The sequence below is a fragment of the Nannospalax galili genome, unplaced genomic scaffold (assembly GCF_000622305.1).
Source record: "Nannospalax galili isolate Female #2095 unplaced genomic scaffold, S.galili_v1.0 scaffold1519, whole genome shotgun sequence".
Classification (NCBI taxonomy): domain Eukaryota; kingdom Metazoa; phylum Chordata; class Mammalia; order Rodentia; family Spalacidae; genus Nannospalax; species Nannospalax galili.
In genome coordinates, this window is record NW_008342631.1 from 367,267 (window position 1) to 382,814 (window position 15,548).

The 15,548-nt window shown below is 38.1% G+C and overlaps 1 long non-coding RNA gene across 1 annotated transcript in view; it reads left to right on the plus strand.

Moving 5' to 3' along the window:
* Positions 1–13,393, plus strand: part of LOC103738623 — a 59,278-nt gene extending 45,885 nt beyond the window's left edge. Inside the window, exons 3-4 of the long non-coding RNA XR_003850427.1 lie at positions 12,153–12,262; positions 12,621–13,393. This is a non-coding gene — a long non-coding RNA (uncharacterized LOC103738623). The remainder of the gene's footprint in view (positions 1–12,152; positions 12,263–12,620) is intronic.
* The last annotated feature ends 2,155 nt before the right edge of the window (positions 13,394–15,548 follow it).

Sequence of the window (15,548 nt, forward strand, 5' to 3'; positions counted from 1 at the left end):
ACTGTCCACTGTGCTGTCAGCACCCCCATCCATTCCCCCCTATCTGCCCTTCTGGTAAATCTAGTTAGCCAGAGGTCCCTGTTCCAGGAGGATCAGCTATTCCTCATCTACGGCATAGATTACAGTTTTTTATTAGTCCTTTGTTGATGTGTTCTTCTAACACTTGCTCTCTGATGACGTCATTGACAGTTGTCTTTGTAATTGTGGTGATATCACTAGTAGTCATATAAGTGTGCATTTCCCCTTAAAGTGCTTATATCCAATGAAAGCAAAATTAGCAAAAATGTATCATGGTAGATAAAGGCCAGAAGAATATTTACTGGAAGGAAAGAGAAAAAACAGATGTGATTTTATTTCAGGAAAGAAGTAAAGCTAACTCACTATTAAGGACGTATTCATTGAGTTTAACTTTGAGATAACTTATCCACATTTGCCATATAATACAAGAGTGGATATTAGTTCAAGACTTGATATTAACCATGATTAGAATGGAGATTCAAATTTGGGATTCAAGGGAATATTTAATGTAAGAAAATGTGAAAAGAATATAATTTTCAGGGCAGGATGGCAGATTAGAAGTTTATGTAGTAGAGTTCACAAAAGAGCTAGTCTATCCCAGGTAAATACAGGGAGGATCTTTGTTGGAGGTTAAGAAAGAAATATCATCACAACTACAACTCTGAAAACAAAAAGGCAATGCAGTGAAAACTAGGAAACAATCCACACCTCAAACATCATGACCCATGTGGGAGAAGAATCCAAAGCCAGAACCTCAGTGTAAACACAGAATCAAAAATGCTCTGCTGACAACAAAGTGACATTCATGGTTACAAGAAAAACCTATGGTTCTTTTTTGGGGGTAGGGGTAGGAAAATGTAGAGTGTCTTGTAGCCCAGGCTGGCCTCAAACTCATCAACTAGCCAAGGGTAAACTTGAAAGTCTGATCCTCCTGCCTCTGCCTCCTGATTGGCTAGATTAGAGGCATGAACTATCACACCTGGGTTTATGTGGTACTTTGCTTTGTCAAAGCTTGGCAGTCTATCACCAGAGCTGTGTTACAAACCTTACCTCTGGTTCTTTCCAGTGTTAAATTGTGTAGAATGGTTTTGTCTGGCACACTAGCTTTGAAGAACAAATTGATTGCATTTATCCACATATCATACAGTGCAGTAACCAAATACCCTTTACTCCTTAGACATGAAAAACCCAGGAGGCTGTAGACACAGGGTGGATGGCCTTGCCAGGAAGAGTGAAGACAAGCAGGCAAAAAGCTAAAACTTCCTTCTTCCATGTCCCTTTACACAGGTTGTCACCAAAAGGGGTGTTCCATCCACATTTAGGGTCTCCTCACTTCAAATAATCTGAAAGTCCCCCACAGAACTGCTCAGAAGCTTTGTGTGTAAGAGTTCGCCACAAGGCAGCCATGGAAATGGACAGGGTTAGCTGTATAATCACTGAGAAAGTTAAGAGTTAAGGAGTTCAAGGGACAGAGGCATATTAGCTAGTGTTCTCTAGAGGAAAAGAACTGATAGAACACACACACACACACACACACACACACACACACACACACACACACTTATTAGATTTGTTTACAGGATATGGCCTGGGTAGTAGTCTGACAATTACTTTCTCACACTGGAGGGGCCAAAAATCTGGTACTTGTTCAGTCCGTGAGACTGGATATCTCAGTAGTCCCAACCTGGCACTGAAGGCCTAAAAGATTCCTGGAGAGCTGCTAGTCTTCAGTCTATATAGGAAGTAAGTTCTAATGTCAGGGAAGGAATGCAGCACCCACAGGTTAGATGAACTTGCCACTGAGAGTGAAGACAAGCAGGTGAAAAGCAAAAGCTTCCTTCTTTCATGTCCTTCTATATGGGCTGCCACTAGGATGGCATGCTACCTATATGTAGGTCTTCACACTTCAAATAATCTGAAAGTTCTTTGTGGGAATGCTCAGAAGCTTGCATTTTAGTTGATACTAAATCCATTCAAGTTGACAACTGAGATTAGCCATCACAAGAGGTTTTGGTGATTGCACCTTCTGTGATAAGGAGTGAGCTTTATTGCTTATGGACCAGTGTTAAGGACAGGAAGACTGAGCAAGCATATTGCTTAGCCTCCAAGCCATCCTTCTATCTCTGTGTAGTAAGGTGGACAATAGGACTGAGACTTTTGTGTTCATATCAGACAGGTCTCTGGATTTCTACAGCCGCCTCTTTACCACATTGTGGTTTACTATTATTTGGGTTCTGAAAGCACCAAGACACATAGACCTGGTGCTTTCCCTCTGTAACAACCTGGCACTGAGGGCACACCCTTTGGATTGAAATTTTGCCTTCCCTCAGTGTACAGAATTTGTGACTTCTAGAGCCAGGAGCCCACAAATTACAAAGCCTGATATCAGTATTGGTTCCTTGTATGCAAACAAATAGATTTCTTAATTGAATGCTGCTCTGTTGATGACAACATAATCTTGATGTGCCAGTAGTCAGCCAGCATAAAGCAGGGACTGGCAAGGTGAGGACAGAAGAATTACATCAGCTTCTAGCTACTTAGGAACCCTGCCAACAGTTGCCAATATCAGAGCACAGATAAGATGCTTGTTCAATTAGTTGTTTTCTTTTTGTTTTCACACATTTTTGCTATATTGTTAATGTCTTCACTTTATTTCATTTTTTTCAACTCTTTTGTGTTTGTTTTTATTCTTTCTTGTATACTTATTTAACTTTGTTTTATCTCATTTTACTTTTATCTCTTCCTTATTTTTCCCCTTTCACATGTTATTTTCCTTTTGAGTCTTATTTTTATTTTTATTTTATTTTTATTTTTTATTTTTTGGTCTTTTTGAGACAGGGTCTCCCTGTAGCCCCAGCTGTCCTGGAACTCACTGTGTAGACCAGGCTGGCCTTGAACTCACAGAGATCCGCCTGCCTCTGTCTCCCCAGTGCTGCGATTAAAGGCATGCGCCACTATGCCCAGCTTGTTTTTATATTTTATTTACTATTAGTGTGATCTATGTGTGTATGAAGTTGGGTAGGGGGAATGTCACTGGACATGTACAAAGGGCAGAGGATAACTTTACGGAGTTTGTTCTTTTCCCACCATTATGTGGTTCCACAGATTGAATTCACATCACTGGTTTGTGGAATAGGTGCCTTTACCCACTAAGCCTTCTCACCTGCCCTCTTGTTTCTTTTTCATTGTTTTTTGTTTTTTTGAGACAGGGTCTCCTTACGTATCTTTGCCCGGTCTGAAACTCACAATGCAGACCAGGCTGGCCTTGAACTCATGCCTCCTGCATGCTAGGATTAAAGGCCATCACCATCATGCCTAGCTCTGCCTATTTTTTTTCTTTTACTTAGTCCTCTTTTTGTCATGTCTCTTGCCACATGGTATTGTCCTTTCATTTTTTTATATTCATTAATTTTTACCTGTACAGTTTGTTCACCAGTTATTCCTTATTCACATGTTCTTTCTGTGGTGTGTCAGCTGTTTTATTTCTATTCTATTCTTTCTATTCTATTCTATTCTATTCTATTCTATTCTATTCTTTCTATTCTATTCTTTCTATTCTATTCTATTCATTCTATTCTATTCTTTCTATTCTATTCAATTCTATTATTCTATTCTATTCTTTCTATTCTATTCTATTCTATTCATTCTATTCTATTCTGTTCTTTCTATTCTATTCTTTTCTATTCTATTCTTTCTATTCTATTCTATTCTTTCTATTCTATTCTAGTCATTCTATTGTATTCTATTCTAGCTTTTCAGGTCTTTTTTGAGACAGGGTCTTCCTATAGCTCCAGCTGTCCTGGAACTTGCTATGTAGACCATGCTGACCTTGTACTCACAAAGGTCCACCTGCCTCTGCCTCCCAAGTGCTGGGATCAAAGGCATGCACCACCATGCCTGGCTAGTTGTTTTATTTTATGTTAAATCTGTTTTTTTTTTTTTTTTAAACTCTTTGGTGGTGTTGCTATTCTGGTAGTTTACTTTCTCTTAATAGTGCTGGGCATTGAAATTACAACTGATGAGTGCTGACTGAAAAGACTCTACATAAAATGGGAAGTACTGTATCTCCTCATGCTTACACAAATGACAATCTGGAATCCCAATAATTATGGTAAAAAAGCAGGCAAAAGGTGGCAATTCTTTCAAAACATGATAACCCTAACTACTGAATCAAAAATATGAATGTGGATGAAATGCCAGGTCCCAAATGCCAAAGTCTAGCACTATTGATAATCACTGACCTGAAAAGTATTCAATGAATAGATAGTGAAAGAGGAGAGTGGTGAATAGAATACTTTAAGGGCAAACTCATGCCATTGGTTACAAATTCAATAAAGACAAATTCCAAACGGAAATAAAAAATGAATTCTTACCAGACATGGTTGTGTAGGCCTTTAATCCCAGCACTTGGGAAGCAGAAACAGGTGATCACTGAGCTTGAGGCTGGCCTGGTTCACCTCGTGAGTCCTAGGCCTCTCAGGTCTACATAGTGAGACTCTGTCTCAAAAAAAGTGAACTCTTAAAGAGCAAAGCTAAATAAATTAAATGCTCATTGGATAGCAGTAGTGCAGTTGGACCCATATAAAAGACAAAGAACATGGAATGAAGAAAAGGTTGGCAGTCAGATAACATTGAAAGTAAAATACAGAGTAATGATCATAACATTTAAGACCTCAGGGTATGGTTAACAGACCCAGTCTGATTTGTGATATGGAACAGAAAAGTGAGGGTGAGACATGGGTGAGACTAACAATGTATAAAAGGTTTCCTGGTAAGTTACCAAAAATTTCACAAATCTACACAAAGGAACAGACATCCAAGGGTGTTGGACATTTAGAACCACAAATTGACATGACCAAATGAGACTCTTTCAAAGATCATTATATTTAAAAAGACCAAGAATGGGGCTGGAGAGATAGCTTTGTGGATAAAGACTGTAGCTGCTAAGTCTGATGACCTGAGTTTGATCCCCAGAACCCATATAGTGGGAGAAAACTGAGTCCTCTGACCTCCACATGTTTGTCTTGTTCCACTGCCTCAAATAAATATTAAAAAATTTAAATGCTGAAAGTACAGCATAGAGAAAGAAGACTGAAAACTGAAAAAGAACAGTTGTTCAGCTACTTACAAATTAAAGCCCAATAGTATATGAGATCTCTTAGCAGAAACTAAATTCCAGAAAGCATGGACTCATGTATTTTATGAATGTATGCTACCCAGCAAAGTTATCTTTCAAAATCAGAGATTTAGTGATTGTGGTTAAAAACCATAAACTCAATCATTCTATGACCATTAGTCACTTTTGGGGAAGATACTTAATAGAATGTTACACACATGAATGGAAGAAAGTTGAACATACTCGAGAGCCTGAAAAATAATGCATATCACTATTAGAATAAACATTCTTATAAAGAAAGAATTAAACTTTATTATCTCAGTAAACCAGCAAACCTGTAAGATAGAGGGAGAAATTAGGACATATTCTTCAATAACAACTCTAAATGTAAGTTATCTTAATTTTCCAATTAAGAGTCACACTAGCAGCCTGCATATAAAACAAACAAAAAAACCTGTATTTACATGCTGTTAGACAAGACATAGATTATACGGATGCAAAACGATAATTGAAGCAAACTATGAAAAACATTGGTCAGAGGATACTGCAAGTCAAAGTTACAGGTCATTATGATGTTTATTATGTATTAAATAGTGGAATAAAGAATACATATCAGTTATAAATATATGTGCACTGATTATCGGTGTACCCATTTTTTGCTCCTAAACTTTATTTGCGAATTCATTCAAAATATTCCATATCAGTGCCTTAAATTTTTATATTATATATGTTTTTTATTATTTGAGAACTTCATGCATGTATAGACTGTGTTTTGTTCAAATATACCCCACCCCTATTTCTTCCCCTTCAATTCCTCTCCTATCTGCCCCTCCATTTGTCCCTCTGAACTTCGTGTGCTCTTTTTTTGTTTTTTTTTTAAGAACCCACTGTTTTCATTTACTGTTGTTTGTATGTACATGGGTATAGGATCATCTACTGGGGCATGGGTAGCATCTCAGGTACTCTGTATCTGAGGAAAACTGACTCCCCCTCACCCAACATCCTCAGTTGCTACTAGCTCCTCAGTTATTGGTGGGACTTCATAAGCTTCTCTCCAATTCATACTGGGATTTTGGCTGGCTTGATCTTGTGTAGATCTTATGCTTGAAGTCCCAGCCACCATGAGTTCATGTGTACAATGGTGCTGTCATGTCCAGCAAATATTGTTTTGCTGCAGATTTCTATTCTCTTTGGCTCTTGCAGTCTTTTTTCCCCAGTGATATGTGAGCCTTTGGGAAAGGGGCTATGATACTGATATCCCATTTAAAGCAGAGAACTGCAGTTTTCTGCACATTGGCCAACTGTGGGTCTCTGTATTAATCTCTACTGCAAAAAGAAGCTTCTCTGATGAGGGTTGAGAGACATACTAATCTATGGGTATAAAGATTAGAACTTAGGGGATAGTTTGTTATGTCCATTTAGCAGAATAATATACTAGGTTAGTACTCACCTAGGGCCTATGACCTAGCCAACCATGGGTCTTTGACCCAATTAACAGTACCAAGCATGAGTTCTGTCTTGTGGAGCAGATTTTAAACCTACTAGAAAGCAATTGGTTACTCCCGTAACATTTGTGCCACTATTGCACCAATGTGCATATTTTGCATGGGCAGTCATTATTATAGTTTGCAAGGATCACAGCTGTGTAAGACTGTTGATGACTCTTCTCAGTAGAGTGCATAGAACCTTCTAGCACTCTGAACACTAGCCAGTGGAGTTGAAGCTTCCAGGTCAATACCAACTTGATGTTTCCATGTCCTGTGTCTCAAGTGTGTGGTGTCTTTAGCAATAGGGTCTTACCATCCAGTTCTGGGGGGTAACCAAGAGCAATGGCAATAGCATGTAATGTTTAGGGGTTGTCTATTGGACCCCATTCCAAAAAGGGTAACCCATTCCTGGCACTGGGCTTTTTATTTGATAGCCTATGGTGCCTGGGGGAGCTGTTGTCCCCCTGTTACAAATTAACTCCACTTATGCCCCTTTCACATACAGTAGATTTCCATATGGCATTTTCAGAGGTCTTCAGTGTTAGTTATCCTTTCCTATACTCTGTCCTCTGCCCTGCCCTCCATCTTTATGCCATTTAACCCTTTCTGTTCCATTGCTCCCCTTTCCCTCTTTATACTTCCTGTGTTTTGTCATCCTTCCCTTGAAACCTGTTCCCCCCAATGGACCCTTACTACTTTCGTGTCTTCTATAAGTACTCTAATTTAAGCACATATCTTAAGATTCAAATCTAGCATCCGCATGTCAGAGATCATGTGGCATTTGTCTTTCTGGGTCTGAGTTACCTCACTCAGATTATTTCCAGCTCCATCAATTTACCTGCAAATTTTTTAATTTTATCTTTTTTGTTACATATACTATGTTCATGTACTATGTATATGAACCACATTTTCATTATTGATCCATCATTTGGTGAGTATCTATTCTATTTCCATTTCCTGACTATTGTGAGTACAGCAGCAATGAACATGGGTAAGCATCTCTGTAATAGGACATAGAGCCCTTTGGGAGTATGCCTAGGAGTAGTGGTATGGGGCTAGGGAGTCCTGAAGGAGTTGGGCAGGACTGGTGGCTCGGTAAAATGGAGTTCTCCTGGAGCTCTGTAGGCCTTTAGAGAAAGAAGGAGAGGACCTAGCTGGTAGCATGGGAGAGGAAGTCCCAAAGAAGTCCTTTTGGTCTATGGGATAGGAAAGACTAGGCTTACCTGATGTCCAGGCAAAGGAAAGTCCCAAAGCAAGCCAGCAGGTCTTTGGAGTGGGAAGAAGCAGGCTTACCTGGTGGCCTGGCAGAGGGGGAGTTCTGCAGGTCTGGTGGCACAGGAAAAGGGCATCCCAAAGGAGTCTGGCATGCCAAACCTTTGGGGTGGGAAGGAATGGACCTAGCTGGCAGTGTGAAGGAGGGAGGTCCCAGTGGAAGGAATATGGCTGTCTATGGGATAGGAAGTGACAGACTGTGTGCTTTAATTCTCATCTTCCTAACCTTTAACCTGACTAATGTGGATGTAACATAGTTAATAACTCTCTTTGCTGGTAGTGGCTACATGTAACCAATCACACAGATTATTCTTGAAATGTTTTTTTGTTGAAATATTTAAAATACATATTAGAAAAATCTCCTTGGAAATTACAGTGATTTTGTTCTTCCTCCAGGCTTACACCCATTTCTCTAAGATTCCCCCACTTTTTCATTCAGTTTTATTCTTGGAGAAGCTATTTGAAATTGGTAGCATCCATGGTTCCATCTTCTACTGAGTGGGTGCAGTCAAGGGCGAACTTCAAAACCTGATTCTTCTTATTATTATTTTTTGCCTCTTTGCCACAAGCTTTTCTATGGGTGTCTTGAGGGCAGCAGTGGCAGAAAGGTTCCATGTTTTTATAGCAGACATTGTACCTCAAAAACATAGATAGGTCTAGACACTACAGTAGTGGTTAATGTAAGTATGGCACTCATAAAAGGATAGATTTAGACAGAAATAAAAAAAAAGAAACAGATAAACTGTGTCAACAGTCAAATGGGCTTAATGGAGAGTTATATTATATGTAGTATACTAGCCATGGAATGCAAATTCTTGTCAGGAGCTTATAGAATTTTTCTACAAAACTGATCATATTGAAGTCATTATGCAAATCTTACAAAACTAAAAAAGGTAAAATTTTGTATATCATAAATTGAGATTGGAATAAATGTAGAAATAGCAAGTGAAATTAAATTGTGCACATATATGAAGGTTAAACAATATACTTTGAATCCTCAGCAGATCACTTATGAAATAGGTCAATAAATAAGATTATCAAAAGAAAATCTCAGTGCTAGGAGTGAGCTATTGCCCAGGGAGGACATTGAGCTCACTAAAACAACACAGACTATAGCCACTGCCATTTCTTGCTTACCAGAACTAGATGGTAAAACCATATTCCTGAAGACACGACATGCTTTGTTGCAGAATAGAATAATCAAGGTGGAACTGAACTGTTAGCTTTTTCCCTGCTGGCTACCTGTGTAGTGCTTGAAGGTAATATGAAAGCTAAAGGGGAAGAGTTTCTTTAGTCTTGCTCACATATGGACCCTTTTTCCTACAATTCCAAGTCAGATAGTCAATGATGGCATGACCACTGTGGGTATAACCAACAACTTTATGTTTGTATTAAAGTCAGGCCACATGAAGAATTCACATCTAGTACTGTAAACCTGGTGTAATCCAGTGCCTGGCATGGTCATAAGCCCTACCTAGAGAGGAAGCTACTGCTATTGCTTTGCTAAATGGACAATATGTGCTTGTCAAATTACCTTGTAAATATTCATGTTTGTGCCCATAGATTACCTCTGTTGTCAGTTTTGGTCAGTGAATATTCTTTTTACAATGGGCTATGGTTTCAGCAGAGATTCATAACTGGTCAAAGTGGTAATAATAAATAACTATTGAATGTTCTACCTACACAGAACATTTCTTGTAACATAAGCAATAATAAAGTATGTTCACTCTTTTTCTTTAGTGTTGTTAAAATAGAGCGCTAAAGCAAATGAAAAAAAAATCAGGGAATACAAGTAGGAAAGAAAGAAGTGATATTTCTATTTTTAGGTGACATGACCCTATACTTGGAAGACGTCTCCTCAGCATTCTCAAATCTGATAAACACTTTAAACAAAGCCAGTTATAAAACGAACATGCAAAAATCAGTAGCTTTCATATCTATTTTAATTTTTAATTTTTTAATGTTTTTATTAAGTTTTTGAGAATTTCTATGTATTTTGTTTTTATTCACTCTCCAGTCTTCCTCCTAACTTCTTATATTTCCATTTCTATTTCTCTACTCCCAAATTTATCTCTTCTTTAAAATAATCCAGTGTGTCCAATTTGTGCTGCCCATATGCTCCTGGCTGGGGTTTCAGGCCATCCACTAGAGTGTGGGATCATACTCTTAGAAAAAGTGATTCTACTTTCACAGAAACTCCTAAGTAAGTGAAAGGGTTATACAGTTAAAACTGTTAGAGATGGTTCAGTGGGTAAGAGCACTAGCTCTTCTTGCCCCCAATCTGCATTTGGTTCCTAGTACCCACATGATGGCTCACAACCATCTATAATTCCAGTTCCAGCAGAGCTGTTCTCAAACTCATGGAGATCTGCCTGCTTCTGCCTTCCGAGTGCTGGATTTAATGCCCTGCACCACCATGCCTGGCCCCAAATATCTTTTTAATGAAAGATATTAATTTTTTGAAATATTTAATTCAGTGCAGTCCTGTTGCTGCAACTCCTTCCTTGGAAAACTGAAGATAAAACAATGGGCAATGACTTCCTGAATAGGATGTAAATATTCTAATTTAATGTATTGATAAATCTGTCAGGAGATAGTGGTACATTCTTGTAATCTTCAGAGTGGGAGGAATTAAAGGTCATCTTCCACTACATAATGGGTTCAATGCCAGACATGAGACTGTCTCAAAGAAAAATAGCTACAAAAATTTAAAAACTCTGTATTGTATTATAAAGTTTCTACCCAGCAACGAATTGAAAAGCAGAATGAAGAATTAGCACACAGATTAGGAAAAAAGTCTTTCTCAGATACTTACTGAACTTTAGAATCACATTCAGAATATTTTATACTTTTATACACTTGGTGATACACTACTGGTGTATTTTTATACTCTATTGGTGACTTTTTATGCACTATTAGTGATAATGTAGAGCTGTCCAGGATGGATGTCATTTTTTTTCAGAGATGAAAAATATAATTACTGTATGATGTAGGTATCCTGCTCCTGGGTATGTCCATGAGTGAATTAAAGTAAGCATATAAGGAAATTGGAGCAATTGATCAGCAGTTAAGAACACTTTTTGCTTACAGTTCAGATATTTACCTGAGTCTCAGAATAGACTTTGGACTGTGGATTTTTGAATAGTATTGAGACTGATAATGACTATGGGGACTTTAAAAGTTGGACCAAATACATTTTGCATTTTATGTGGTCATGATCCTGTGGTTGCCAGGGTGTGGAATGTGATGGTTTGAATGAAAATGTCCCCTATGTGCTCCAAGTATTTGGACATTTTGTCCCACATGATGGCATTGTTTTGGGAGGTCTTAGAAGGTGTGGCTATCCTGGAGGAAGCATGTCACTGGGGGAGGGCTTAGAGAGTTCTTAACCCTTGCCAGATCTCCAGTTGCTCTCTTGCTTCCTGTGCCTGCGTGATGATGTGAGAGCTTAGCTTCTGCTGCTTCTGCTCCAGCCACCATGCCTCCCTGCCATGACGGTCTGTAATTCCCCTGGAACTGTAATCTCAAATAAATTCTTCCTTCTATTAAAAAACAAAAACAAACAAAAAACCCAAAAAACAAACAAATCAACAAACCAAAAAACCACTTGTTGCTCTTGCAGAGGAACAAATTTAGTTCCCAGCATACAAATGGTGACTAACAGTCACTTAAGAGGTTGATGAGATAGGTAAAACATAAGATGCATTAAAGAAAGAATTTTGAGAATTCTACGTTGGGAGGAAGATGAGTTATTTAAAACCCTTGTAGTATTTGTTTCACTGTCAACCTTTAAATACACCTGTATAGGAATTGTTTCCCTCTTGGTATGCTTGCTTAGGAAAGAGATCATTGACTATGCCTGCATCCTAAATTGAGCTAATTAAAGAAAATCTTATTTCATATATGAAAGTGGTGTGATGTAGGATGGTGTTCTATGTATAGTTACTATAGTAGAGAAATGGAACAAAGGGGAAAATAGCAGGTAAAAATGACTATAGGAACCTACAGTTGAGCAATATTTAAATATATATTATCTCCATGTCCTTCTATCGAGTAAAATAAAGCAACAGAGATATGACTTAGCTCTGCAATATATACTAGTACCATTTTTATAGTCCTATAGAACTAAAATGTGCACCTTATTATGTCAATATTGTATTACAACTTCTATGAGGATTAATTAAGGGGCACATTTTAATTTTTTAGTTGCATACAAATTTAAGAGTGATTAATGGATAGTGATGTTTATATCATTTTAGATGTCCAAAAATTGACTACCTGGATTGAGACCAACCAGTAAAATCACAAGAGACATTTGGAGCAAGTTAGAATCATCAACAGCAAGACATTCAAGGAAGACATTGTTGAAGTAAGTAAAACATTTAGTGTGAGCTTGTAACATATTTCAAATCTGGATGTTTTTTCAACAGCTTATCTAATGGGTGGGGTTGCGAGGGGTGGCTCAACTAGTAAATTGTTTTTGTCTTGCAAGTATGAGGACCTGATTTTAGATCCTTAGCACCCATGTATACAACTGGTCTTATTAGTATGCATCTATAAATCTAGAGCTCTGAGGATGGAGAGATCAAGATCCCTGGCCATGCAGTCTATCCAAATTAGCATCTCTAGACTCAATGAGAAGTTAAGATCGATTGAGTAAATTACACTTAACCAATACCAGAAAGCTCCATAGTTATAAGAAATATAACCAATTCTTCTATATCTAGGTCCAACTAAAAGTGGGACAGAAAATTCACCAGCCGACACAATCCTATGAAGGATGTATGAAGATGTACCAGAAGTCACACCACATGAGAAGTCATATTCCTCACACATGTAAGAAAGATTTCAATTATAAATCAGCTCTCAGCAAATATCAGAGGCTTCACAGAAAGGAGGTAACCTTTGTGTGTAAAGAATACAGAAATATTTTCTTGTGGAGGTCATGCCTAACTGTACATCAGAGAACTCATACCAGTGAGAAGGCCTGTGAATGTAAACTGTGCAGTAAAGTGTTTTACAGCAACTCCTATCTCACTGTGCACCAGAGAAGGCATGCAGGCAAGAATTTCTATGCCTGTATAGAATGTGGGAAAAGATACTACTGCTCACTCAACATCAGATAACTCATACAGATGAAAAACCTTATGAATGTAAACAGTGTGGAAAAGGCTTCTATACAACATCTGATCTGAATGTGAATCAGAGAACTCATACAGGTGAGAAAACTTATCGATGTACAAAATGCTCAAAAACTTTCTCTTGCAAGTCACACCTCACTGTTCATGAGAGAACTCATAAAGCTCAGAAGCCATATGAATATGCAGAGTGTATAAAAGCCTTCTATAGCAAGTCTGACCTTAGTGTGCATTAGAGAACTCACACAGGTGAGAAGCCCCATGAATGTAAACTGTGTGGAAAAGCCTTTAATAGGTTGTCTTGTCTCACTATGCATCAGAGAACTCATACAGGTGAGAAGCCACATGAATGTAAACAGTGTGGTAAAGCCTTCTATAATAAGTCAAATCTCACTCTGCATCAAAGAACTCATACAGGTGAGAAGCCCTACAAATGTACAGAATGTGGGAAAGCTTTCACCCACAAGTCATACCTCACAGTCCATCAAAGAAGTCATAGAGGTCAGAAAACATGAATGTACAGAATGTAGAAAAGCCTTCTACAGCAAGTCTGACCTCACTGTACATCAGAGAACTCATACAGATGAGAAGACTTATGAATGTAAACAGTGCGGAAAAGACTTCCACAGCAAGTCTCAGCTCACTGTGCATTGGAGAACTCACACAGGTGAGAAGCCCTATGAATGTACACAGTGTGGAAAAGACTTCCACAGCAAGTCTCAGCTCACTGTGCATTGGAGAACTCACACAGGTGAGAAGCCCTATGAATGTACACAGTGTGGAAAAGCCTTGCACAGCAAGGCACACCTGTTTCAACATCAAATAACTCACTTAGTTGAGAATCCCTATTAGTGTACCGAGTGCAGGAAAACATTCTACTGTAAGTCATATCTCGTTCTACATCTGAGAACACATACAGATGAGAAACCCTATCAATGTATAAAATGCAAAAGAGCTTTCTCCTGTAAGTCAAACCTTAATTGACATCAGGTAACTCACTCTCATAAAGATGAGAAGTGTTATGAATGTAAACATTGCACAATAGTCTTGTACAGAAAATCTGAGCTCACTGCACATCAAAGAACTCATATAAGTGAGAAGACTTTTGAATGTAATAGATTTCATGAAATATTTCTCTTGCAAGCCACACCTCACTCAGCATCATGGTTCTCATAGATATGAAAACCCAAGAATGTGAAGAATGCATGAAAGCTTACTACTGCCAGTCATTATTTAATTTTCAGTCAATGCATGCAGAAGAGACTGCTGAATATAAAGAATGTCTGAAAACTTTGGACTATAATTCTGTTAACATCAGTGAACACATATAGGCATGAGAAACTTGTCTGTAGAGATTGTTGGAAACCAAAAAAAAAAAGGATTGTTGGAAACCTTTGTACTGCACTACAGTATTTTCTCTACATATGGCAAGTCATACATGTGAAAAACTATGTATTTCAGAATGTAGTTAAGCTTTTTCTTACCTCAGGTGAAATCAGTATATGTACAGGTCAGTAACACCGTAAATGTAAAGAAGAAAAGACAGCTTTCTGAAGTACATAAAGTACCATTACTACTCTTCTGAAAATTCATACAGGTGAGGGAAGGAATAAAAGTAATGAAAATAGGCACTTGTTGAAAGACAAATCAGGCCTTTACATTATAATCTTCAGGTAGGTGAGATAACACGTATAGAAAGTCATCTAGTGAGGTATTTTAACACATGTTTTTAATCCAAATTTGTGACCTCATGTTACAGGTTGAAACAGGAGTTAAAGGATAGCTTGAGCAACATAGCAATATTTCATATAAGTAAAAACAATAAGATGAAAGTGTCACTTCTTACATTTGAATCCTATTTCTGTGATACCATAAGAATATAAAGAGTACTAAAACCTTTAAATTGAATCTCAACTTGCATAAGAAACTCAACAGAGGTGATTAAGTAGAGGAGTTCAGTGTATGAAAATATGTTGCTGTTTACAATGATTCATCAATAAATCCTATCAGTAAATGGATTATAAAAAAATTTCCACCCACAGTCCCGTATTACCTGTCATCAATTGACATGTGAGAGCCCTTTTTCTTTTTTTAAAAAATGATTTATATTTTTCATTATTTGTGTATATTTTTGTGTATATCCACACATGCATGCAGGTGTGTGAGGAGGGTGTTGTCTCCCAGAGCTGGAGTTTCAGGTGGTTGTGAACCATCCAATTGGGTGCTGGAAACCAAGTCCTCTGCAAGAGGACCAAATGCCCTCAACTGTTGAGCCATCTCTCCAGCCCCAAAGAACTTCTCTAAAAAAACTAAACCTTCTTATTACATTTAGTGTGTGCATGAGAGTGTGTTTGTGTGTGTGTGTGTGTGTGTGTGTGAGAGAGAGAGAGAGAGAGAGAGAGAATGAGGCCTTATAACTCAGTGATGTTGAGTCTCTCCTTCCACTATGTATGTCCAGCTGATCAAACTAAGGTCATGAGGCTTGGTGGCAGTCATGCTTATCCATTGAGCTATCTT